The 27,873-nt window shown below is 49.0% G+C and overlaps 1 protein-coding gene across 5 annotated transcripts in view; it reads right to left on the bottom strand.

Annotated features, from left to right (window-relative positions):
* The window catches only part of LOC147736633 (glutathione S-transferase P 1-like), a 496,543-nt gene that overhangs the window by 83,363 nt on the left and 385,307 nt on the right, over positions 1-27,873 (bottom strand). The gene's annotated exons all lie outside the window — the stretch shown is intronic.

Raw genomic sequence — 27,873 nt, 5'->3', positions numbered from 1 at the left:
TTTCCTGTGTGATTTCAACCTACACTGGAATGACACTAAAGATCCATACGTCAACGCCATCAAAGACCTCCTAACTGACCAAGCCCTCACTCAAGCCTGCTCTCTGCAAACCAGTGGTTGTGGAATTCCTATAGCCCGACGCCCAGGACATATTGTTTGGGGTCAAGAGCAACAAGTTTTAATGTGTATTTTGTCCTTGTGACAAGTAGACCCAACCCCTTGCAGCACAAACCCTTTGGCTGTCAGTTTGCAGTGTCACATTAAGGGTCAGGGAAGGACACTGCCTGCAGTGAAGTTAATGTGTGTGTGCATATGCTAATGTTGTTCAAACTTGTCTTTATGGTTCATTAATTGAAAGCCTTTATTATTAGGGTGAACGCTCTAAGGAAATGTAAGTTCTGACTGCACTACTGACAGTGGTTCCAGTATAAAAACGTGGACACACAGTTTCAAAGTTTAGCAATATGAGGCTATGCATAATGCTCCCAGAATGCTCTGATTAGATGCACATATTAGCAGAAGCAGAAGCTTGAAAGCAACATTAATGATTCCTTGCTTTCAATAAAAAATGTTCCTAAACAAATGAAAGTAGGGAAAAAACCATTTAACTAAACTACTGCAAAATTTCAGGTACTCTTTCTTAGCAGAATCATTTAGAAAAATATGTTGATGCATGCTAGTATTTCGCAAAAATATTCACATTGCTAAATCAGTGTAACAGTTTCAATAAGGTTATGGGAAACAAACTTAAACAAGCATTGGCAAAGCCAGTAGGTCTGAAATTGGTGGTCGGCCTTTTAGTTTTGGTAATGCGTGACTTGTTTTGTCATGGTTTTTGTAAAATCTTATTGATGAGAGCTTCCAGGCCCTCACCATTATAACAAACATTGGCAAAAGCAAAAAAATAGTTTTTGTCCTCAAAAAAGCACACACTGACACATTAGTATTGGCACTGAACAAAACTACTCTGTGTGCCGATATGCTCCTTGTAAAAGACAGAATGCTGTCACCACAGTGAAGCCAGCCGATACAGAGAGAGAGAGAATTTTAATAAACACAAACTGTCATGGTTAACGCCAGACCAAATTAGGGGCCCAATTATTAAAGAAAGTCTCAAAAGTGCACCCTTGCAGCTATATGTCTTTCGTGAATTCACAAGAATTTACAGAAGTAGGGCAAGAAATTGTACTCCTAGGAAATATTTGTGAACTGCATTTTAGCATGAGCAAATATGCATGTATAGATTTGCAAATGCGAAAACCTGAGTGTTTGCAAGTTCATTTTCCCTCCAACCACTATTTTCCCAACTCTGGAAGAAGGTTTGCGTCTGCCATTGTCAGGAGTAAATTTCCATCATTTCTCAGTATGGGAAAATATTAGAGAAGAGTTGTTGAAAACATGCAAGTTAGTAGGTTTGCACAGACTCAAAAGGGAATTCCAACCCTGGATCTATTGCTTGCCACTACCTTCAGTCGCAGTATGTAGATCTGCGGAAACGTGGCAACATATAGGGATTGTTAGTATTCAAACTCTACTATGGTATGAGCCCTGCATAATCAGAGAGGCTATATAAGAGCTCCAACATAATGAGATGGCTGCCATAATGTGTTGCTGATCCTACATGGCACCAGAGGGACAAGTGGATTTAGTTACAGGACAAGTAGATTCATGAAGCAACCTGCCCCATGGACAAGTAGATATTTTAATAACTTCCACACCCCTACAACCCACTCAAAAGGGGCCATCCTTGACTGGATCATTTCCAAGGAATCCTCAGTCAAACCTATCTACATAGACCCCTGTGAATGGTCCGACCACCACTCCATCTCCTTCATTTTACCTGGGACCCGCAAGACTAAGACACCGCAACCAGTCATTCTCAAACGCTGGACCACAGACACTAAGAACCTCGACCTTATAGAACTGGAGGCTCACTGCAAATCTGACCTCCTCGCACATAACCACGGTCAGCGACCTCAATGAGCATTACTCATCATCTATTTCAAACATTCTGGACGGCCTTGCCCCTCTAAAACTAAAAAGAACACAAATAAAAGACAGGAACCCCTGGTTCACTGGTTCACTCAACATGGAGAGGCGATCCTTACGGCAATCTGAAAGAATCTGGAGACCACACCCCTCCGCTACGCATCTGAAACTTCTCCACCAGGCGAGAAACGCCTACAACAAGCACATCCTCAATTCCAAGAAAGAATATTTCAGGTCGGAGCTGGGGAACGCCAAGAATAGACCCCGCAATCTCTTTGAACTGATCAAACACCAATCTAATAAATTGGCTAAAACGCCAAAAGAATCACCCAAATCTCTAATATCATCAGAGGAATTCTCCTCCTTCCTCACTGATAAAATCACGGCATTAGGAATTGAACTCTCCAGCAGGGCTCGATTCCAGACCCTTTGAAAGCCATCCAAGTCCTCCCTATTTTGAAAAAACCATCACTGGATCCAGTCTCCCCTGACAATTTCAGACCCATCTCCAATATCCCTTTACTAACCAAAGTATTGGAGAAGTGTGTTCAACTGTTGATACTATGTTTTAACTAGCACCTACCTTGAAGAAACTGCAAAAAGCGGGGTAACGCCAGTTGCTTTCTCGCTAGCAGTTCCTGATCGGCGCCGCGCTCGGCCCGCAGGCCACGCCCCCTTGGAGGCCACGCCCCCCGCCCTGACTTACACGTGTATATATCATGTGCTTCCCCAGGAAGCGCAGCGGACGAGCGCAGCGGGCGCGACGATTGCGCGCCGAAGGCGCGCATAAGGCAAGCTCGTCTGCGCTCGTCCGCGCCGAGACCGGGCACAGGGCCACCCCCCTTGATCCATCACTCTCTCACCCCAGCAACAATTCTTCACCAATAACGTATACTTCGGACCAACTGCTCAGCATCAAGCAAACAAGTAGGTTGTCCCACTCCATACCTAAATTCTACTACAACAATCCCAGGATCGGACCTCTTAAGTGTCCTACCTGTACTGAGACGCCATCTACCCCTCATCCTACACCTCCGCCACTAGTGTCGGCAGCTCTTATAAATGTAAGATCACTGCCGAAACACAAATTTGAAATCTCAGATTTCATAGAATCGCAACATTTAGATATTTTATTCATCACCGAGACGTGGGGAGACGAAGCCTCTGGCCCGGACTTCAGAGACGCCACGCCTAACAATTACTGCGTGTGTAAGTTAGACAGACCGATAAGGAAGGGTGGAGGAGTCGCGATCATTTACAAAAATCACCTCACGATAACTACAGCAGACACAACATACCCTGAATGCGAGGCCCTTCTCTTCTCAATAGGCTTATCCAGTAAAGCCACTTTCAAAGGTATGTTGATCTACCGTCCCCCAGGATCCAGAGCCAAATTCCTAGCATGCTTGGATCATATAATCGAGACATCAATTGGATCACCGCAGTTTACCATCTTAGGAGATCTAAACTTTCATCTCGAAGTTTTAGATGACCCAGACACCATAACGCTCCTGGGAGATTTAGAGACAGCCGGACTCACACAAATTGTTAAAAAACCCACGCACAAAGCAGGACATACGTTGGATGGATTATTCACCAACCACCCTGAAATCTCCATCACCGAGGTCTTCCCATTAATCTGGACAGACCACTCAGCAATATGCTTCTCTATTCCCACTAAACCCACTTCCCCGTGCTTGCCTCTTCCCCTTCCCACCAAATTTAGAGACTGGAAAAACCTAAATCTTGAACGTCTCACTCAGATGATACAGGACAGCCCACTACCTAATGAGCATGATCCCATAGCAGCATCAGATACTTACATGGACAATCTGATCGAAGCCTGCGATAAATTAGCACCTTTCAAATCATCCCATCGGAGTAGAAAACTTCCTTCAGCCCCTTGGTTCTCTGAATCACTCAGACTCCAGCGCCAGCACTGCAGAAACCTCGAACGGCAGTGGCGCCGTAACTTTAATACGGCTGATAAGATCACTTACAAAAGCGCTCTCTCTAACTATAACCACTAACCATCATATGCAATGCAATGTTTGCATCAGGTGTATACCCCTCAGTATGGAAAAAAGCAATAATCAAGCCCTTACTCAAAAAGCCCAGCCTAGACCCTCTCCTGCCTGCCAGCTACAGGCCCATTGCCTGTCTCCCATTCCCTGCAAAAATCTTTGAAAAGATTATGAATACCCAGCTGTCACACTATATTCATCATAACAATCTACTAGATGACACCCAATTTGGGTTTCGACAAGGCCACGGAACGGAGACAGCTTTACTAAAAGCTGCAGATGAGATTAGGGCTACGATGGATAACGGAGGAGCCGCAGTACTGATACTCCTCGATCTATCCGCGGCCTTTGACACGGTCGACCATGCCACCTTGATCGACCGTGTCGAGGCCATAGGAATTACAGACAAAGCCAAAGACCTCCTGGCTTCATTTCTGGCAAACCGTCCGCAAACTGTAAGGCTAGGCAATTTTACATCCCAGACTTTTTCCCTGCCATGTGGAGTACCGCAGGGATCCTCGCTAAGTCCGACACTATTCAACATCTATGTGTCGGACCTGGCGAGGGTCATAAAATCCTGCGGAATCTCCCTGACTACTTATGCTGACGACACCCAATTGGTGCTGTCAATACACAATGATGGAATCTCGGTGGCAGCCAACTTCCAAATGGGAATGATGGCAATAAGCTCCTGGATGTCATCCAACTGTCTTAAACTCAATTCTGATAAGACAGAAGTGATGACATTCGGGAGGCTTCAACCTACCTGGTCCCCACAATGGTGGCCCCACCAGATGGGACAACCCCCAGAACCTGTAACGAAGGTACGCAACCTGGGCGTTATCTTCGATAACAAGCTGTCATTTCAGCAACATGCTAATGCAGTGGTTTCCTCTTCCTTCCACACACTAAAAAGGATAAAAAAAACTAATCCCATACCTTCCTCCTCATGCAGGCAAAACCCTGGTCAGTACTTTGGTATTCTCCAAAACTGACTACTGCAACGCACTGTTTCTCAATGCACAACAAAAGGTCCTCAAACTGCAAACAGTGCAGAATGCAGCAGCCAGGACACTGCTATCCATCCCTAGGTTTGCATCGGTCTCCCCCTACATCCGACAGCTGCACTGGCTACCGGTGAGGAGCCGTATCAAATTTAAATCACTATGCATAGCATACAAGGCTATCCATGATCACGGACCCCTATTTTTAAGAAGAGCCTTCCGACCGCTTGAACACACAAGAACCTTGCGGTCATCCTCAGCACATTTACTCATGGTCCCCTGTACAAGAAGGGCCAACTGGGGCGACAAACGCTTCTCAGTGGCAACAGCCATTTTGTGGAACACACTCCCTCTACACATCAAGTGTGCTCCGACCCTCCTGAATTTCAGAAAGAAACTAAAGACCTGGTTGTTCCCTGCCTAAACCTCCATACCCCTCCCCCCCATGAGAGTTCTGCATCTACAGCGCCGAGACACCCAAGGGTATTTGCGCGCTTTAAAAATTGCCAAATAAATAAATAAATAAATAAACAGCAACTTAGCCAGCACATCAACAACTTCGACCTACTGGACGACTTACAATCTGGATTCAGGCCAGGGCACAGCACTGAAACTACCATGCTCCACATCGTGGATGACGCCCTCCAAGCCCTAGACCAAGGCAAAACCTGCCTTCTAATCCTCCTTGATCTATCCTCCGCCTTCGATACGGTCAACCATAAAAAACTACTTGAACGCCTCAAATTCAGGATTGGTCTGGATGGCGTGGTCCTGGAATAGTTCAGATCCTTCCTCCACAACCGCTCTCAGAGATTCCTCATCAATGGCAACCTATCAGCTCCCACCCCGGTCACGGTTGGAGTCCCCCATGGTTCAACCCTGTCCCCCACCCTCTTTAACCCCTTCCACGCTCATGACGAGCTGGGCTCGTCATGGGGTAGCCTCCTCGCACGCTGATGACGAGCCCAGCTCGTCACGTAAAGTGCGTTTTCGCAAAACCCAGCGTGCGAGCGGAATTCCGCTAGCGCGCATGGTGTTAATCTTTACTTAGAGCCACTCACCAAAGTTCTTCGTACCGCCAACATCTCCTACCATTTGTATGTGGACGATACCCAAATATACATCATCGGTAAGGAATCTGAGGCTAGATATAGAATCTTCCAGATAAGGCATTACCAATTCTAATTAATTTGCTCACCTGATAGAGACGCCTAGCGGCAGATTATTTTACCTATGAATAGATACACCTAAGATACCCAAGCAATACCAGATTTTGATGAAGAGTACGACCCATCTAGAGATGGTCCGCTTCTGAACAGCCCAACCCTTCTTCACACCAACATACCCCGGGAAGAGTTGGTCATACATCCGGAACCGTTGTGTGCTGTCAAGGTAGAGTTACAACACTCTTTATGGGTCCAGATGGTGGAGTCGCTCCTCTTCTTTGGAGGATGTGGAGGAGCTTAAAAGGTAGGATGGGTGACTGATAGACCTACATGAAATGAAGTGACCACTTTCGGTAAAATGGTGGCCCTCTCACAAAGAACCATTTTGCGTGCATTAGCTGAGAGGTAAGGCAGCTTAGATGACAAGGCCTGCAGCTCACTCACTCTATGGGCAGATGTAATCCCCACAAGAAAGGCTGTTCTGATCATACAACGTCTGAGGGAACAATTCTAGTAAGGCTCTAAAGGAGCACACATTAAAAAAAGTTAAAACCACATTAAGGTCCCACTAAGGCTTAATAAATGGTGAGGGAGGGCAGAGATGGACAAGACCTTTTAAGAACCTATGTACAATAGGGGACTTAAACTAGGGTTGTTCAGGCAGCTGCTAAAAGGCAGAAAGAGCAGATCGATAAATCTTAAGAGTGTCCAGAGCAGAGCCCTGATGGGCAAGCAAATAAATGAAGAGTAAGACTTCGGAAAGGTGATTAATGCCTTCTCCTGCACACCAGCCAACAATTTTTTCCAATACAGGCATATACCGTTTTGGTGGAGGGATGCCTAACTGCCGAAGTGACATTACAGACTTCGGGAGAAAGGTCAAAGGGTGTCAACTGTCACCGCTCAATCCACATGCGAGTAGCTCGAGAGTGGACAGGTTTGGGTGGAGAACCCTCCCCTGCTGCTGTGACAGAAGAATTTCTGAAGGGGCAGCCTGATTGGCAGATTGAAGGCCACGCTCAGTAGCTCAGGATACCCGACTCTCCGAGCCCAGTCCGGAGCCACACGGATGACTTTGGCGTGATTGTTCCTGATCTTCTGAAAGGCATACAGGAGGCATGAGCTCCATTTGAGAGGAAAAGCTTCTCCAAGTGAGAGCCACCATGGAAACTGAACGTAAACCTGCTGACATTGCACATTCTACACAGAGGCAAATAAAACCAAGGCTCTCGCCACTGCTAAAAGAGACCTTGCGCCACCTCCGAGTGGAGATGCCATTCATGATCTACTAGGCCTCCGGTGGCGGAGTTCCTCTGCTCTGACGTTCACAGAGCCTGCCAGGTGCTGAACCACCGGGGATATGCCCTGATGTTCCAGCTGTGTCCAGAGGCAAAGAACTCCTTGGCACAATTCCACCACACCCTGTTTTATGCAGTGCCACATGGCGGTGTTATTGTCCATAAACACTGGTACAAGCCTTCTCTTGATGGAGGGCAGGAAGGCTTCCTATGCCAGTCAAATGGCACACAGCTCCAGCAGGTTGATGTGGAGCTCAGATTCAGCCAGAGACCTGAATCCTGCGATCTCTCCTGTAGGAGAGTAGGGTCTGCTTCCTATGGTCACCCTCAATTTTTGCTGTGATTCTCTGGTTTTTCGTCTTTAGTGTGGCTGTGGGCCTGCTAATCAGACCCACAACCCAGCTGTTCTCTCTCTAAATTGATACCATGCACTTTAGGTACATACCAGATTGGTTACTGGGTCACCTTTGTGAGGCCCTGTATAGTGTACCCTAGGTACCCAGGGCATAGGTGCATCCAAGACCTAACAGGGGCTGCAGCATGTATTATGCCACCCCTGGATGGCCATCTAAACTGACACCACAGGTTGATCACTCAGCTTGGGTAAGGTGGTGTAATCACCCCTTACTTAGATATAGTATATCTATATTTCACATTAATTATAGACACATAGTAACCTATAAGTCACTCCGATGGCAGGCCTTAACAATCCTGGAGGCAGAGTGCTTGGTGTTATGTGAGAGGGTGCCCTAGCATGAGCTGAGCCCCTCTGCAGCTTTCGGAACCATCTCCTTATAGCTGTTCTATGATTTAGCCATACCATATACTCTTAAGTGCATTATAATCCTCGTGGTTAATGCTAACATTGGTTTGGCTTTATCAAAAAATGTTGTGTAAGGTGTCAAACACTTTGGAATACTACCCCCCCCCTCCCCACCAGTTCTGGTGGCGGGGGTAGCATTCCACCCTTCTAGAGGGAGAAGACATGTAGTTACTGTTAACCCCGGTTAAAGTAAATCAGAGCCTCAGCATCACAAAATGGATGCTGCTGCCACAGACATGAGTCTGACCTCCTGCTGCTGGGGGAAACTCCAGCAAGGGAGGCCTGGAAAATAGGTTTCCTGTTGAGGGAGGTGCCAGCACCTCCCCAGACAGCCTGTAGTTTATTGGGGCAGGGTGGGTTGAATGAAAAGATGCTTTTCCAGACACTGCCTGGGACACACAAGGTGATCCATGCATAGCCCGGTTCAAACCAGTTGCTGGGGCTCTCCAGCCCCGCTCTGGCGCGAAACTGGACAAAGGGAAGTAACCACCCCCTTCCCAGGTCTACCCATTGGAGGGACCTAGCAGGTAATCCAGCCCCTTTTTTTAGTATAAGTATAGGAGCTGTGTCCCCAGGACTTTAGATTATCCTGGAACAAAACTTTGATACAGAACTCTTGGACCTTCGACGTTCTATTTCGACTAGAAGATTGAAGACATCTCCCTTGTGGTTCAAACAGGCACCACCAGTAACTTGCCGGTCTGCTTTGTCGACGCTCCTACCGGAACCCGAAGACTCAGCGACACAGGAACTGGACTTCCAGACTTCTCGGACTCAGATCCACACCCACAGCAAAGCGGAGACCCGTGGCAGACACGAGAGACATGGGACCGGACACCCTGGACATCCGGCATTTTGCTAACTGCATCGACTCCAGAGGTAACTCGAAGTTGTGCATTGGGTTACGAGAAGCCCCAGACCCAAGCACCATTTGCACCGAAGCTCAGCCCTCCACACTCCTGCATTTCAGCTCGACGCGTCTTCCCGGTTGCTAGCCCGCTGGCTAGTTAGCCCTCTGAAGACTTCTTTTTGAATATACACCGCTGGCCTGGTTGCTCCAGGCTTGCCCCAGCTTCCCTGCAAAGGAGAAGCTCCCCAGACCTTGCTGGTCTGACTGAAAGCCAATCTTCACTTCCTGCGTGGATTGCGTTTGCCAAGGCTTGTTGGGTCTAATCCGGATACCGACACCGAAGTCAATCAGATCCTATGTGGAACCGCTCGAATCCAGCTCCTGGTCATTGTCAACACCTCCTGGTCCTCGTGGCTGCAGAGACAAGCTTCACCTTCTTCACCTGAATCGACGCAACATCGCCTGGTTCCTTCCCGGGACCTTCCTGGTCACTGGCTAGTGACCCAGACTCTGTCCCCTCTGCTTTCAGGTTCTTCAGATCTTCGATCCAGCATTAGATCCACCCGGACACTTTTCCTCTGGTCGCCTGCAGCACTTCTTTGCAGATCTCCATTGAAAACATCAATGAAACCCGACACCAAAAGACACCTATGCACCCGTCTCCCCTGGGTGAGGTAACTCGAGTACTCCGGTGCTCCCTTGGGTCTTGACTCTCCAAGTGTCCTAGTCTAAAGGGGTTTTGTCGTAGTCCATCCGGAAGTGCCCTTAATTATAACTTTATAACTTTTACATTCTCCATTAATTGACAATGGTAACTTGTGGCTGTGTTTAGACACTGCACGCGTCTCCTGTGGGTCTCCTACTTCCTAACCTTTGGTCGTTTAGTGTAGCCCCAGCGATTCCCTAGGCCCTAGGCCTTTTCACGATTCCTGTAGTGGCTCTTATACCACTATTTTAGTATATGGTTTGTGAGGCCCCTAGGGCAAAACTGTATTTGTGCAACTTATCGTATGCTAATTAATTAACTTGTGATGTACTTTTACCTCTGACCTCATAAAGAGTGCAGAGGGGTTGTGTTAGAAATAAATACATATTTATTTGATATATACCTTGTGTGGTGTCCTTTCATTTGGTATTCAAGGGATTAAAATTGGTAAAACAAACAGCTTCACATGCTCTTTGGAGTTTAGCCTAAGTCTGCTGGTCCATGCTACCACTAGGATAGCTTGTCTATAAGGTTGATTTTACAACCACCATCAATAAGGGTCCATTTAGACTGGTGCAAGGTGCCCACTAGAATTAGTGGACATCATATGCCAGGCTAACTTCTCACTTCCCCCCTCTCCCAGATGGCTGCCGCATCCCATGTGTGACGCATCTGTCACCACTATGAGATCTGGTTGGGGAAGGGAGAGGGGTCTGTCTCTGACCCAATCACGGTTGTTAGCCACCACTGCAGATTTTCCACTGCTCCCTCCGAGATCTGGACCATGTCAGAGAGATGTCCCTGATGTTGCGCCCACTGGAACGTCAGGTCCCACTGCAGAGCCTGCATATACCACCTGGCATGAGTCACAAGCAGGATGCAGGAGGCCATGAGGCCCCGCACACTCACCGAAACCAAGGATAGTGGCTGAAACATAGCCTGAATATCCTGGACCCACCGCTCTGGGGGATAAGCCCAAAACTGCACAGTGTCCAATCAAGCTCCGAAGAAAGGGAACATCTGAGAGGGAGTCAGGTGTGACTGTGCCTACTTGATAGTGAACCCCAGCAAATGCAGGAGGTTTGCCGCAGTCTAGAAGTGGGAGACAACAGCCTGGGGCGAGCCTGCCTTCAACAGTCAGTCGTCGAGATAGGGGAAGACTGGTAACCCTGATTTCCGCAGGTGAGCTGCAACCAAAGCCATTACTTTGGTGAACACCCAAGGGGCACTGGTAAGGCCAAAAGGGAGCACGGTGAACTGAAAATGCTTGTGACCTACCGTAAACCACTGATAGCGCTGGTGGGCAGGCAGGACGGGGATGCAGAAGTAGGTGTCCTGAAAGTCCAAGGCTACCATCCAGTCTCCTGGGTCCAGGGCCAACAAGACCTGAGCTAACAAGAGTATTTTGGATTTCTCCTTCTTGAGAAAGAACTTGAGGGCCTACAGATCTAGAATATGACAAATTCCTTTTTCCTTTTTTGTGAACCAGAAAGTAGCAGGAATAGCAACCACACCCTACTTCTGACACCCATATTCTCTCTAAGGCTCCCTTGACAAAGAGAGTCAGGACTTCCTTGCGGAGAAGGGACAGATGATCCTCCTTCAGCCGGCCGTGAGATGGTGGCATGGAGGGAGTGGTTGTGACTAAGGTGAGGGAGTAGCTCCTTTGGACTATCTGTAAAACCCACTTGTCCGATGTAATGGACTGCCAGGGGGGGGCAGGTCATGGCGAATCAGGACGCCCAACTGGATGCCCTTGGTAGCAATGGGGCAGATTAGGAAGCTTTGGAGGCTGCAGCTGCCCGGGAGGTGGAGGACTGACCAGGCCACTGGCTACCTGACCCTTTAGGCCTGCGAGTACCACGCCGTTGGCCACGCAGAGGCTGGGGAGCATGCACAGCTGGGTGATTGGGAGGGAATTGGCGCGGTTGGAAGCCCTCCCAGAGCTACGAAAGGAGTGAAAGGTGGATTGGGGTGACATGGAGCCATAGACAGACCCAAGGACTTTTCTGTAGCCCGACTGTCCTTGCAGGACTACTGCGCTGAAACCCTCTCGTCTCCGAAGAGACAGGTGTCATTGAAGGGCATGTCCATAAAGGATGCCTGGACATCCCCCCCAAAAACCAGTCATCCTCAACCAGGCGTGGTGTATCAGGGCCACCATTAACGAAACCACTCTGCCCAGTGAGTAGGCCGTGTCAAGTCTACAGCAAATAGTGACTAGTGAACTTTGTTGAGTCCCTCCCATCGGCAACAGCCTGAGTGTGTGCAGCCCAGGCCTCCTCTGGGACCTACGGCAACACTTGTGCAACTGTGTCCCACAGAATGTGGGAGTAACGGAGCAGAAGGCATGCTGTGTTCACAGACCACAATGAAACAGGATTTGTATAGCGCATCTAATCACCCATGAGAGTATCCAGGTGCAGAAAGTGCCGCTGTAGGGGGATCAGTTGAATACCCAGTCCTTGAGTCCTTTTCTGGATTGCAGCAGGGAGGACATAGTCCGGAGGTGAAGAGGGAGGTTGTTCCAAGATTTCATAGTGAGGAAGGAGAAAGAGTGCCCAACACTGTTGCTGCAGCAGATGTGGGGGGTGTGTGTGAGACAGCCGGAGGCGAAGCACAGGTGCTTGGAGGGAATGTGGAAGTTCAGTCGGAGGTTGATGTATGCTGGTCCCAAGTAGTGGAGTGCCTTGAAGATGTGGTTCAGCATCTTGAATTGGCACCTCTTCTGAACAGGGAGCCAGTGGAGCTTCTTGAGGTGGGGGTGGGTACATTTGGAGAGGTCTGGAATGTGTTCTGTGTAGACTGGCCACGTTGATCTGTATAGACTGGCCACTGAGTTCTATTTAATGCTAGGTTGGCGAAAGAAAACAATCTTCCCCAAGGATCCCAACATCTTTGAATCCCTATCCGTGGGAGAGGTAGGGCATGCACCATGGGACGTTGAGGCTTGGACGACCAAGATCTCCGGGGTAGGGTGCTGGGTGAGGAAATGTGGGTCCCCCTGAGTGTGGTGGTGGCAGCGGGCAATAATCCTATTCACAGGAGCCCCTGTGTTGGGTTTGGACCAAGACCCCAATGGATGTCAGTGAGGGTCATAGCGGTTCTGATGTGGAGACTTCCGGTTGCAGCACCTCTGTCCAGATGTTAGTCTTGACTGCCACGGAGGACAAATGAAGGAGAAGGACCTCAGCCGCTCTCTGCATCACCATTACGAAAGAGGCTCCCTCCTCCACACACATGCATCTGAAGAGGTATCCAGTCCACTGGCTTCACCCAGTTCCTCACACCAGTCCAGGCTAGAGTCTTCCTCATATGACTGGTATTCTCCAGGGACCCGTCCGAGTCCAACCTGCTCTGACACTACAAATTACGATCAACAATTAAAAAAAAACTTCTAAATCAATTACAAATTACAAACTGTAGGAAGCTGTCGCACTATATACTATACCAAAAAGAGGAGTCCAGTGGATCCCCAGAGGTTTTACAGAGGCTCAAATAGATAATACTAATGCTCTCTTTTGTGGGAGTGTGGGCGAGCCGTTAGGCTTATCCGAGGGGAGTGTGAAGCATTTGTTGCACACTGTGGTAGTAAATGAAACACACACACAAAGAATAAATCCGAGACCAATTTATAAAAAGAATACTTGGTTAGATTTATTTTGTAGATCCACAGAACTTGGTCTTAGATAAATACGTTTTGGAATAGAAATACTTTTCAATATCAACAGTGGACACAGTGCAATTTTTAGACTTTGTAATGTTAACCTATGGGAGGGAAAAAACACTCAGCATAGAGGTAGGTAGCATTGGCTTACAAAACCAGTCTTCAGGAGTTGAGCAGCAGCGCACCAACAGCAGAGGGGAGGCCGGGTGCAGCGCTCAAGGTCGAAGTTGGGGCTCCTATACAAACCAATGAGGACTGGGGCAATAGGAAAGAGGCTGCTTACAGGTAAGTAGCTGCGGCTTGCGGGGGCCAGTCTCCAGGGGTTGAAGCCAGAAGTGGGCAGGGTCCAAAACAGCACCAACACTACACCACCAGTGGCTTAGGGGTGCCGAGGGGTGTAGGATGGCAACACAGCGTCGGGTGACTAACGTTAAGCAATTGAGAAAGGCCAAATTGGAAAACGAATATGCTACTTACCAGTATGCATCTGTTCTTGGCATGTAGGGCTGCTGACATTCATATCTGTGCATAGATCGCCGCCTAGTGTTGGGTCCGGATGATTGCACATTGTTGTCCTGGAAGAGTCTTCGAAGTATCACGAGATAGGTGGCTCATCCCCTGGACTACAGTGCGCATGGGCATCGACTCCATCCTCAGATTGTTTTTAGCCATTGTGGCCAAGATGGAGTGGAACTCAGTGAATGATGACCATGCTAGAAGTATGTGTGAATTCTGCAGCTGCTACAGGCGACGGGGAGGAGGGCGGGCGATATGAATGTCAGCAGCCTTACATGCCAAGAACAGATGCATACTGGTAAGTAGCATATTCGGTTCGAGGCATGTGGGCTGCTGAATTCATATCTGTGCATAGAATACATAGCATTCTCTCCATTAGCGGCGGCCGCCTGTGCCAGCTGCAGCAGTTTGGAAAAGTGTTTTTAGAACAGCCTGCCCTACAGCTGCCTGCTGTTTGGAGTGCACATCAACACAGTAATGCTTTGTAAATGTGTGTGTGGTAGACCATCTGGCTGCTCTACATATGTCTTCCAAAGGAATGTTTCCAAGGAATGCCATAGAGGCCCCCAACTTTCTGGTGGAGTAGGCTCTTGGTGGAATGGTGAGAGTACGCTTGGCTTTCAGATAGCAGATCTGAATACATTTAACGATCCACCTAGCAATACCCGCCTTGGAAATAGGGTTACCTTTGTGGTGTGGTGCAAAGGGGACAAAGAGTTGCTTAGTTTTCCTGAAATCCTTGGTCCTATCGATGTAATACATCAGGGCCCTTTTGACGTCAAGGGTGTGGAGCATCCGCTCCGCCAATGACTCGGGATTTTGAAAGAAAACAGGTAACTCAATAGTCTGGTTGATATGGAATTGAGACACAACCTTGGGAAGAAATTTAGGGTTAGTGCGAAGCACTACCCTGTTGGAGTGAATTTGAATAAATGGCTCTTGGATAGTAAGGGCTTGTAATTCACTAATCCTCCGTAGCGATGTAATTGCTATGAGGAAAGCCACTTTCCACGTTAAGAACTGAATCTCGCAGGAATGCAGTGGTTCAAAGGGGGGACCCATCAGCCTGGTGAGGACCACATTGAGGTTCCACTCCGGAGCTGGTGGAGTTCGCGGAGGAATGACTCGTGTGAGTCCTTCCAGAAAAGCCTTAATGGCAGGCACCCTGAAGAGGGAGAGGTGCTGCCTATTCTGGAGATAAGCGGCCATTGCAGATAGATGAATGCGAATGGAAGCATATGCCAGATTACATTTGTACAGATGGAAAAGGTAACAGATGATATTCTGAATAGAAGCATCCAGCGGGTTAATGTAGTGGTCTGCACAATAAATTACAAACCGCTTCCACTTTGCCGCATAGCATGCTCTGGTTGTTGGCTTCCTCGCCTCCCGAATGATGTCCATACAGTCGGAAGGCAAGTGCAGGTAGCCAAACTCTAAGACTTCAGGAGCCAGATCGCCAGGTTGAGCTGTTGCGGATCTGGATGCTGAATGTCACCATGGCTCTGCGTCAGAAGGCTGGGTGTGAGATGTAGCCTCTGATGCGGTACCACGGACAGTTCCAGGAACGTGGTGTACCATGGTTGGCGAGCCCACGTTGGAGCAACTAGGATGAGAGTCATCGAGTGCTGCCTGAGATTGCGTGCCACCAGCGGTATCAGAGATGCTGGGGGAAAAGCGTACGTAAATATGCCTGACCAGTTCATCCATATCGCATTGCCCTGCGACTGTGGGTGTGGGAACCTGGCGGCGAAGCTTTAGCATTTTGCGTTTTCCTTTGTGGCGAAGAGGTCGATCTCTGGATGACCCCACTCTCGGAAGTACGGTTGGAGAACTGATGGATGTATCTCCCACTCGTGCATTTGGTGGCTGTGCCTGCTGAGCAGGTCCGCCATCTGATTGTCCCTGCCCGGGAGGTGCTCTGCGATGAGGAAGATGTTCCTCTGAATGGCCCACTTCCACATGCTCTGAGCCAGATGAGACAACTGCGGAGAGTGTGTCCCTCCCTGCTTTTGAATGTAGTACATTGCCGTCATGTTGTCCGTCCGGATCAACACGACCTTGTCGCACAGATGTACTTTGAAGGCTTTCAGTGCCATGAAGATCGCCATCAGTTCCAGAACATTGATGTGCATCTTCCTCTGCTGTTGCGTTCATAGTCCCTGCACAGAGTAATGGAGTACATGCGCTCCCCATCCCTGGAGAGAAGCGTCCGTCGTCAGGATAATCTGTGGCACAGGCTCTTGGAACGGTCGGCCCTTGCAAAGGTTTCGTGGATTCCACCAATGCAGAGAGTTGTATGCCCGACCGCTCACCAACACTAGGTCTTTCAACTGCCCGTGAGCCTGAGTCCACTGACGTGCTAAGCACTCCTGAAGCGGGCGCATATGTAGTCTCGCGTGCGGGACTATGGAAATGCAGGAGGCCATCATGCCTATCAACTGCATGAACACTCTTGCTGGAAGTGAGTGTTGAGGCCTGAATTTTTGGATCAGCGACTGAATGCTGCTGACTCTCACTGAATTCGGCTGTGCTGTGGCCGCCAGAGTGTTTATGGTCGCACCCATATACTCCCGTATGTGGGCGGGCTGGAGGTGGGATTTTGGGTAATTTAGTGAGAATCCCAGATCGTGCAGGAGGTGAATGGTGTGGGACATGTGGGCGGCACACTGCTGGGCTGACTTCGCTTAGATGAGCCAGTCGTCCAGATAGGGGTACGCGTGGATGTTTCGTCTCCTGAGATGTGCCGCCACTGTCGCCAGGCACTTTGTGAACACCCTGGGTGCCGTGGTGACACCGAAAGGCAAAACCTTGAATTGGTAGTGCTGGTTTTGGATGGTGAACCGGAGGTATTTCCTGTGTGAAGGGTGCAGTGGAATGTGAAAGTACGCATCCTGTAAGTCTAAAGTTGTGAGAAAATCCCCCTGCCGGAGCAACGGGAGCACTTGCTGCAGGGTCAGCATATGGAAGTGCTCCGACAGGATGTAGAAGTTGAGTGGCCTGAGGTCCAGGATAGGTCTGAGGGACCCGTCCTTCTTTGGTATCAGGAAGTACAGGGAGTAGACCGCTGTGCCTCTCTCTTGCATAGGCACGAGCTCTATTGCCCCTTTTTGCAGCATGACTGCGACCTCCTGCTGCAATAAGTGCAAGTGCTCGTCCGACATAGGACGGTGTTTTGGGGGCATGTTGGGTGGAGTGGATGTTAACTCCAGACAATAACTGTATTGGATATGTTTTCTGACCCACCTGTCCGTGGTGATGGACTTCCAGACGGGCAGGAACTGCTGGAGTCTCCCCCCGACCGGTGTTTTGTGGTCGGGGGGCAGTGACAAGGCGTCACTGTTTGCTGGTGGTAGAGGACCTGGAGCTGTTGTTGCCACGTCCTCTGCCCTTGGCGCTGTTGCCGCGATATCCACCTCGACTCTTGTAGGCATAAGTAGTGTGGGTGTTGCCCTTGTAGTATTGCGTGGATTGGGAAAGCTGACCCCTTGAGACGCCTCTAGTGTTGGAGCGACGAAAGGACCCACCCCGAAACTGCTGGGACTGCAAGGCAGCCATGGATTTTGCAGTGTCAGTGTCCTTTTTCATTTTTTCTAGGGTGGTGTCAACCTCTGGTCCAAACAGGTGATCTGGGTTAACCGTTTGGTTCAGGATGGTGCTTTGGATGTCTGGCTTAAATCCAGAGATTCTCAGCCAGGCATGTCTCCGAAGCATAACACTGGTGTTTATAGCTCTGGCAGCGGTATCGGCTGCGTCCAGAGCGCACTTAATGGAAGCGTTGGAGATTAGCTTCCCCTCTTGAATTAGCATCTCAGCCCCTTCTTTGTATTGATCAGTTAGGTGTTGCAACAGGGTCTCTAGTGCATCGTAGTGCGCCCTGTCATAGCGTGCTAGAACCGCCTGTGTGTTAGAGATGCGCCATATGTTGGCTGCCTGTGCTGCTACCCTCTTCCCCGAAGCCTCAAAGACCTTGGATTCTTTGTCTGGGGGAGGAGCATCACCCCTAGTCTGAGAATTGGCCCTCTTCCGGGCATTCGAGACAACAAGGGAGTCCAGAGGCAACTGTCCTTTACGGTATGTAGGATCAGTAGGTGCCGCCTTGTATTTTTTGTCAATCCTTGGGTTGATGACTCTCGCCCTGGTAGGTTCCTTGAAGACCTCAGCAGCATGCTTCAAAACACCTTTCAGCATAGGCAGAGTTTTCACAGTCTTTTCCGATACTGAAAAAGTGTCAAAGAGGAAATTCACATCCACAGGGTCAGCATGCAGCTGGACATTGTGATTGTTAGCAGCCCGTTCAATGAGGGCATTGAAAGCAGCAGAGTCTTCAGTAGGTGAAGTCTTTGCAGAAAAGAGTTGAGGGTCTTGTCCTGAATGAGGATCCCCAGGGTCACCACCAGCTGCCCAGGGCTCATTTGTATCCTCAGGGTCTGTATAGACTGGATAACTGTATTCATCCTCCTTATCACCCTCACCAGCGTCCACATCGAAGTAAGTGGGCGACACATCATGAGTCTGTGGTGAAAGGGGTTCCACCAAGACAGGAGAGCAAGCAGAGTCCTTCTTCTTCTTGAGAGGGATCTTGTAAGACTCCAGTTGGGGTTCTGGGGTGATTTTCCGATTCAGAAGGGAAAGCCTGCCCGTTTCGGCGTCGATGAAGTGATCTTGACGCTCATCCTCCGAAGGTTGTCGAGGTCGCGGGCCGTGGACCACCGACGACGCCTTCGGCGCCGAGGAGACCTTCTCGGGCACGCCGGCCCCTGGCTTAGGAGCGAAAGCCTTCGGCGCCGTCTTAGGCGGCAAGGTAAAGAGGATCGGCGTGGACGCCTTAACCGGTTTCTCCACAGGCTTAGCAGGCGGAGGGTCCTTTGGCTCGACCGCCGCGGTGCCGTCCCTAATGCGCTGCAGGGAGTCCGTGACCTTTTTGGTGAATACGGCGGATGGACGCGCTGGTTCAGCGGAGTCCTTCAAGGCCGCTTTTGGAGTCGAGTCCTTTGAGGCCACCTTCGGAGTCGACTCTCGGGGCGCAGCACCCTCGGCCTTGTCGTGTGGACGCGGGGCAGAGAGGACCTTCGGGTCATCGGGTCGCTTCTTCGGGTCCTTGACAGCCTTCTTCGGGTCGACAAGGCCCTTGCCGGCGTCGACCGTCCTCGGCGCCAGTATCGACCACCTTCACCTTAGTCTTCGGCGCGGCAGACTGTCTCGGCGCACTTGACTTGGCCTTTCGGCTCGACAGCCATCTTCGGCGCCGAGGCCTCAGAAGTTTTCGATCCGACGAATGCGATGCGCACTTTCGGTTTCGATACTTGCACCTGCGCAGTATCTGGCGTCGAGACCGTAGGTTTCACTTTCGGTTTTGTTTTGACCGGGAGTGGCTCGGTAACAATGTCCGTGGCCGGGCCCGAAGGCGGGGCCGTGGAACCCATATCGAGGTCTTGGGTAAGGCCCGAAGGCGATCCCTCGACCTGGGCCTTATAGATAGGCACGGCCCCATAGTCAGTTTGAGGGAGCTCCTCGTCCGAGCTATCCTCCATGGCACCGAGGGCACCGTCGTCGTCTCCTACCTCCTCGACGACTTCTTCGCTTTCGAACACCTTAGCATCAGCGTCGTAGTCTTCTTCGACGTCATACGCGGGGTTCGATTCGGAAACGTCCTGGATATATTCTTCCTCGACATCCCCAGCATCGAAAATGTCCGTAGGCGCCGGAGCAGATTGCTGGGCCTCCAGGCGCGCAGCTCGTCGGAGCTGGAGTGTCTTCTTGGACCTGAATCCCGAACAGGCCATACACTTGGCCTCATCGTGGTCCGGCGACAAGACACTTGTTGCACACCGGGTGGACGTCGATGTGTAGGTACTTCGAGTTACAGACCGGACATCTCTTGAATGGACTTCGGTCCATGATGGATGGTCGATAAGTCAGGAGCGTCGACTAGGCCTTCCGTGCCGAGAGCACGCGGAAGTACAGAAACCGGCTCGGAGCCGAGCTAGAAGAAGTGAAGCCGAACGCAAGACAATACCGACGTACAGACTAAAGACCTTTTGGTCTTAAGAAAGTTTTTCTATTGATTCCAACAAGAGGGAATTAAAGACATCCGAACCCAATGGCGGAAAAAAACAATCTGAGGATGGAGTCGATGCCCATGCACACTGTAGTCCAGGGGAGGAGCCACCTATCTCGTGATGCTTCGAAGACTCTTCCAGGACAGCACAGTGCAATCATCCGGACCCAACACTAGGCGGCATCTATGCACAGATATGAATTCAGCAGCCCACATGCCTCGAACAGGGCTGCAATTTTGGCAAGGAGGCCGGTTGGAAGAAACCAACAGCTGGAGAGGTAAGTTGCGATGTTTGGAGACATAGGGATACATTAGGCCCTCTTCACCAACGCCCAGGGCAGAGGGGCGGCTTTTAGTGTCAGAAACTGCTTACCGGATCATGTCACGGTTAAGGGGGTCTCTGTGCAGAGGCCACAAGTGCTGTTGAGGAGTCTGGTAGAGGTCGACTCATGGTGGCTCTGGAGAGCTGGGGAACCTTGCTGCAACTGGTGGGCCATATGGCAAGTCCGGTCACCAACGATACCCAGATTACCATGGAACAAGCCCTCCTTGCCATGCGGTATCGTGAAAGGATTACACAGATTCTTGGCTAGGCTCGTTTGAGAGATCTGAATACCACTTGGTTCCTTTTGTTCAGACCAATCTGGCAAGATTGCATCTTACCTGTTCTACAATGACTGCTTTGCGGAGAGGAATGCGTGTTGGACATTTGTCTTACACTGCCGTCAGTACTGCCATCGGATGTTGACGCCTTGCTGTGAGAAGTTGGCCTGATATGTGATGTCCACTATTCTAGTGGGCACCCTGTATCAGTCCAAACAACCCTTATGGTGATGGTTATAAAGTCAACCTTATAGACCAGCTATCCTAGTGGTAGCATGGACAAAACAGTCTTAGGCAAAACTCAAAAGGGCATGTGAAGCCAGCTGTTTTACCATATGTAACCCCTTGAATACCAAATGAAAGGACACCACACAGGTTATATATCAAATATATATGTATTTATTTCTAACACAACCCATCTGAACTCTGAGGTCAGAGGCACAAGCACATAACAAGATACTTAATTATCATACAATAAGTTCCACTTTATACAGTAGGGCCCTAGGGGCGCGTGAAACCATATACTAAAATAGTGGTAAAAGAACCACGTCACGAACAGTTAGAAGGCCTAGGGCCTTGGGAATCGCTGGGGCTACACTGAACTACCAAAGGTTAGGAAGCAGGAGGCCCACGGGAAGCATGTGCAGTGTCTAAACACACACGCGAGTTACCATGGGGAATCAATGGGAACGTAAAGATTAGAAAGTAGTTGATTTAGGGCACTTCCAGATGGACTAGGAGAAAGCTACTTAAAACATAGACACTTGGATAGTCAATACCCACAGGAGCACCGAAGTACTCGCGTTACCTCACCCACAGGAGCCAGGTGCAGAGGTGTCAAAGTGTGTCGGGTTTCGTCGCTGAATCCTATGGAGATCTGCAAAAAGATGCTGCAGGCGACCAGGAGGAAGATGTCCGTTGGATCGAGGATGAAGAGGCCGACAGAGGGGACAGAGTCTGGGTCACTAGCCAGTGGCCAGGAAGGAAGCAGGCGATGTCGTGAAGCTTGTCTCTGCAGCCACGTGGACCAGGAGGCGTTGGCGACGACCAGGAGCTGGATACTGACTGTCCCACGAAGGTCCTCGCTGTTGGCGGTGTTGGTTTCCGGATTGAAGTCAACAAGCCTTGGCAAAGGCAACCCACGCAGGAATCGAAGATGGCTTCTGGTGCAGACCAGCAAGGTCTGCTGTGCTTTTCCTTTTCGGGGGAAGCAAGGGCCAGCCTTGAGCAACTAGGCCAGCAGTGGAAATTCAAAGGTTCGTCGTCACAGAGGTCACTAGCCAACGGGAAAGTGACCGGACGAGTCGAGCAGGAAAATGCAGAAGGGCCCCACTTGGCACTCGTGGAGTGTGGAGGGCTGATCTTCGGTGCAGATGGTGCTCGGGCTGGGGATTCTCAGTCCCCAATGTACAACTTCGAGGGTGCTTCAGAAGTTGCGCGGAAAGCAATGTGCAGGTTTTCCAAGATGGCCAGTCCCACGTCTCGCGTTGCCTCCACGGGTCTCAGCTTTGCTGTGGCTATCGGGCTAAAGGAAGTCTGGAAGTCCTGGTCTTGTCAGGCTCTGTGCTCGGGCTCCGGCGGGATTGTCGACAAAGCAAACCATTGATCGCTTGATGGTGCCTGCTTGCACAGGGTGGTCACTCCTTGACCACAAGGAGGATTCTTCAGTCTTCTAGTTGCAGTAGAATGTCGAAGGTCCAGAGTTTAGTTTCAAGTTTCAGTCAAGATAAATCTAAAGTCTCTAGACTCAGCTCCTACCTATATACTAATCTAAGGGGCTGGATTACCTGCTAGGTCCCTCCTATGGGTGGGACCAGGGAAGGGTGTGGTTACACCCCTTTCCCTTTGTCCAGTTTCGCGCCAGAGCTGGGGCTTGAGTGCCCCAGCAACCGGTTTGAACTGGGCTATGCATGGGACACCTTGTGGGCCCCAGGCAGTGTCTCATTTCTTTCAGTCCTGCCTGTCCCAATACACTAAGGCCTGTCTGGGGTGGTGCTAGCACCTCCCAAGGCAGGAAACCTATTGTCCAAGCCTCCCTCGCTGGAAGGACTCCCAGCAGAAGGTCAGACTCGCGTCTGTAGCAGCAGCCTCCATTTTGTGATGCTGAGGCTCTGTTTAACTTTAACCGGGGTTACTAGTTATTACATGTCTTCTCCATCTAGAAGGGTGAAATGCTACCCCCGTCGCCAGAACTGGCGAGGGGGTAGTATTCCAAAGTGTTTGACACCGTAAGCAACATGTTTCAATAAAGCCAAACCAAAGTTAGCAATAACCGCGAGGATTATAATGCACTTAAGTGTATATGGTATGGTTATATCATAGAACAGCTATAAGGACATGGCTCCGAAAGCTGCAGACAGGCTCAGTTCATGCTAGAGCCTCATCTCACATAATTCCAAGCACTCTGCCTCCAGGATTGATGAGGCCTGCCATAGGAGTGACTTATAGGAGTATATGTGTCTATATAGGGTTAGATATAGATATACTCTATCTAAAGCAAAGGGTGATTACACCACCTTGCCCTAGGTGAGTGATCAGCCAGTGGTGTTAGTTTGGATGGCCAGCCAGGGGTGGCATAAGATAGGCTGCAGCCCCTGGTAGGCCTTGGATGCACCTATGCCCTGGGTACCTAAGGTACACTCTACAGGGGCTAACAAAGGTGACCCAATTTCCAATTGGTGATGTACCTAAAGAACATGGTGTGAATTTAGAGAGAGAACAGCTGGTCTGATTAGCAGGCCCACAGCCATACTAAAGTCGAAAACCAGTAAAGCAAAAAGTAATAAGTGGGATGACCATAGGAAAGCAGACCCTACTCTCCTACACTTGCTAGGTCCGGTAACGACTCATGCTTCGTGTTGCCCGCAACGGCTACCAATCCTGATGACGGCATTCATTGAGGTCTCACCGGCAAATCTAACTGAGGGTGAGATACGTGAAACTACAGGCACACAGGTACCACTACTGCGAACATTGCACATTTGATCTGCTAACTGAAGTAGTTCCACTTTCGCCTACTATGGTAGACGGTTTCTTTGCCATCCTAGACGATCTGATGTTTTCTCCTGACACCGCGAATAACATTTGATTCATGCACACAGCGTTCCATGAACTCTGAAAATCGACCTTCAATTTTTCAAAAACAAACCGTCTAAACTTGAGAACTTTTTTTTCCTCGATACAATTTGAACATTTTCCAAAATAGAACTCTGGCACAGAGTAATCTGCTTAAAGTAGAACTATTTTTAAATAACAAGATTTCTTTTGAGTACTTCCTAGAGACAATATTTGGCCTTGTCCTCAAACCAAAACAGTTTAAATATTCTGCTATGGGATGGTCTTGACCTTTTTTCTGTAAATTAAGAGACATTTTATGAATGTAATTTCGTTATTCATAAAATTAGCATTTATGCTCTCATGCCATTTATCATATATGTTGAGACTTTTTTTCATTACGTACAGTTTATACTCATTTCGTGTAAACAACTTTTTCAAACACAATTTGCCTTTTGAGTGGGATTGTAAACACATGCCTTAGATATGTTCAGTACTTATACATTTAGTTATGTTGAACTTAATACCGTGGAGTGGGTGTTGTATATGAATTTAGGACCCTAGCTCAATTTTCCCGATTAATGCCCATATATAGGTATAAATAATCCTGTCCTTATATAGGCATAGAAATCATAACCATATTTAGACTTAGCCCATGCAGTCCAAATATGGCAGGGCTACTTCCACTAGTTCCGAAAATCCACAACGATTTCTTGGAAAAACCCGCCTTCAGCAGTCAGGGACTTCCCCCTGCTTCAATATTGATTTATCCAAGAACTCATGGAGTTTTCAAAGAACTAAGCCTATGATGACGTTATTATGTCCAACCGTACGTCAAACTCGGCACCTTCGAAGTATAAATATGCCCACACTTGCCCAGGCAAAGACACAGTGGTTTGGAGCAGTACGACTATTTACTTCCCCGACGCATCTCGCCGCAGCAAGTGCCGAAGGAAGCCGACCCTCCATCTGACGCACTGAGATTGGACTACAGGAAAGCCCTATACGCAGAAACCACCGCCAAACTTCAGACTAGGCTCCAGCGCATACAAAACGCCGCCGCACGACTCATCCTCAACATCACTCGCCACAGCCACATAACAACCCACCTGAGAAACCTCCACTGGCTCCCCGTCAACAAAAGGATCACGTTCAGACTGCTCACCCACGCACACAAAGCGCTCCACAACATGGGCCCCGACTACCTCAACAGCCGACTCTCGTTCTACACCCCCACCCGCCAGCTTCGCTCTACCAGCCTCGCCCTCGCCATCGTCCCACGTATTTGCAGAACCACCTCCAGAGGAAGATCATTCTCCTACCTGGCAGCGAAGACCTGGAACTCCCTCCCCACTCACCTACGACTGACCCAGGACCATCTCAGCTTCAGGAGGCACCTCTTCGAGCAGTAGCAGCACCCCCCCCCCTTCCTAGCGCCTTGACACCCTCACGGGTGAGTAGTGCGCTCTATAAATGTTTTGATTGATTGATTGAGAGAAACGCTGTCTTTTCTCTGGCCGAGAAATCCAGCTGCAGTGTTTCCAGGCTACCCTTGCGGGTTGCTGGGATATCAAGTCCTGAGAGAGAGAGATACAAGACCTCCTTCATTCTAAACCAAGGTACGGAGCTGATTAGACCCTTAGAGAATTCTTGGAGAGATTCTTGGCAGAGAAATACTAAACTTAAGCTACTCCTCACTTACTTCTTCCCTTGTACTAGACTCAGGTTAGGTACACCGGGGTAGGCGTATTTTAGAAGCACCCGTTGAGTACTTTTTAGTCTTTGATATTTATGTATGTTATTTTATATGGCTTAGAAACCATACCATGCTTTATCAGTATTATTTTATAATACTCTTCGTACTGTACGCATTGTACTTTGCAACCAGTATTACGATTGTAGCAGTTAATTTCCTCTGCATGAGAAAGAAGACTGTTCAATAAATACTTTTATTGAAAACGCCCGTCTCTCTATTACTCTGCACCTCTGGTGAAACGAAGCATGCACGATTGAGTAAAATAGTTATCTATTGTTTCCGCGACTCTAGAGATACGTTTCTTATTCTGGGGAAACAAAGTTGTCATGTTTATTCGGTTGTCAGAAACTAATCCCTTCTTGTGAATTCGAGAAAGTTTCTAGTGACCTCTGAGCTAGCTGGCACTCACAATTAAGTTTAATATATTCGATAGAGACCTAGTCGACCTCAGTCCTACGTCTAAACTATAGAATATATTATTCCAATGCGCAGAGCCTATTGAGAATATAGGAACTACACTACAGCGTGAGGCATCGGTTGCAGAGGTGGAACCAAGAGCAGGATTTTGCAGTTCAGGTCAAATAGGCCTTGCTTGCAGTTTGTTCCTTTTGAACAGGTCCGCTGTTTTCTGGAGATCTGGATCTTAATTAAAGACAGGCAGCCCCGCCCAGGGTTTTAGAGGATGCTGGGCTGCCGGACGAGTGTTTTTTTATGCGCAGAATCAACGAGGGCTGCGGACAGGCTGGTTGGGGCTCGGGCCAAGTCAGTAGTTCTCTGCAGTCTTCTCTGCTGGTACGGCTCTGTGGTGTCCGGCTTTTCTTAGGTTGTCAGGAACAGAAGTTAAGAGTCTGGGGGTGCCACCTAAATACTAGATTTAGGGGTGTTATAAGGGTGTGACAGGTAGTGGCAAATGTGCTCTTAACTGGGTGTCTACACCCGCTATTATGCCCGCTATCCCATCATCTTCAAAATGATGGGTCCTGAAAAGTGTAATTTACCTCGCCTCCAGCACCTGAGCTGTGAAGTTGGCACCTCCTATTCGTATTACGTTTTACCGCCTGTCCTTCCACCAAAAAGGGGGTGCGGAAAGGAAGGAGGCTTGCTCCTTCTAACAGGAGAGGCTGGAGTTGCATTACAAAGGAGGTAAGGCCTTTAAGCTCCCCACCACAGAGGGCTCTTCCTGACCAGGGGGAGGTGTGAACACCTCCACCCAGGCAAGGCATTATTCTTGACCTCCGAGTGTGCAGGCACTGTCTGGTGGTAGCAGGCTGGCTAAGGCTAGTTGATGACCACACTAAGGGTTGGTAGGTTTCAGGGGACCTCTCTAAGGAGTCCTCTGTGTGCAATATTTAATAATTATACCACTGGAATCAGTGCGGTTTACTATAACAAGATGTTTGGGACCAAACCTCCCATAGTTCAGTGGACCCATCATATTGCTGGGGAGCTTGTAATGACGAGTGTCCAGCAAATGTGCTCACTTTGGCTTCCCTGGGCACTTACAATATCCCGGAATCGACAAGGATATTGCAGGGGTATATCTGCTCATGCAGATATGCCCGCACAGGGGATACAGTGCCACCTGCCTTACGGCTAAGGCCTTCGAGAGAGATATCTTACCTATACCCCATGCAGTGTCTGTGGCTTTGGTACACAGGGTGCCATGTAGATTCTTCAGTTTTGTCTGTACCAAGACACGCCAGCAGTGCTTTGTGAGGGGTCCCTTCGGGCCAAAGCCTGCTAGAGGGGTGTCTTACCTTTATACCATGCAGTGTCTATGGGCATGGCACTCAGTTTTGTCTGCACCAAGACACGCAGCCTGCAGTGGCAGTGTGCATGTGCTTGGTGAGGGGTCCCTTATGGTGGCAGGATTTGTGCTGCAGCCCTTGGGGACTCTCTCCAGTCATAAGTCCCTTGGTACCCAGGGTACCTTTTACTAGGGGCTTATATGTGAGCTGAAGTGGTACAAATTGTGGAAGCAATAGGTACAGTTTAGGAAGGAGCTCTGGCACAGGAAACTTAGTTGGCAGGGACCCGGTGCACTTCCTGATAAAATTACATAATTTTCCAGGCAAAACGTCGGGGCTAACAATGTCCAAAAGAGGCACTTTCCTAGACAACCTATATTAAAAACAAATTACAAAACAATAGTAACACAATATAAATATATATACTAAAACACGTTAAAATAATTTAAAAAACAATATTTTTACAACTATATAATTGAAACTATATTAACAATATTCATAAAAACAATATTAATTACTAAATATATTATTGCATTACAATTCTTGTGTCACAATATTTTTTTCTGATATTTGTAACTAATGATTTTTACAACTCAATATTTTGTCCA

The sequence above is a fragment of the Lissotriton vulgaris genome, chromosome 1_2 (assembly GCF_964263255.1).
Source record: "Lissotriton vulgaris chromosome 1_2, aLisVul1.2, whole genome shotgun sequence".
NCBI lineage: Eukaryota > Metazoa > Chordata > Amphibia > Caudata > Salamandridae > Lissotriton > Lissotriton vulgaris.
Note: the sequence above shows the minus strand (reverse complement) of the source record. Positions and strands in the feature narration are given on the sequence as shown.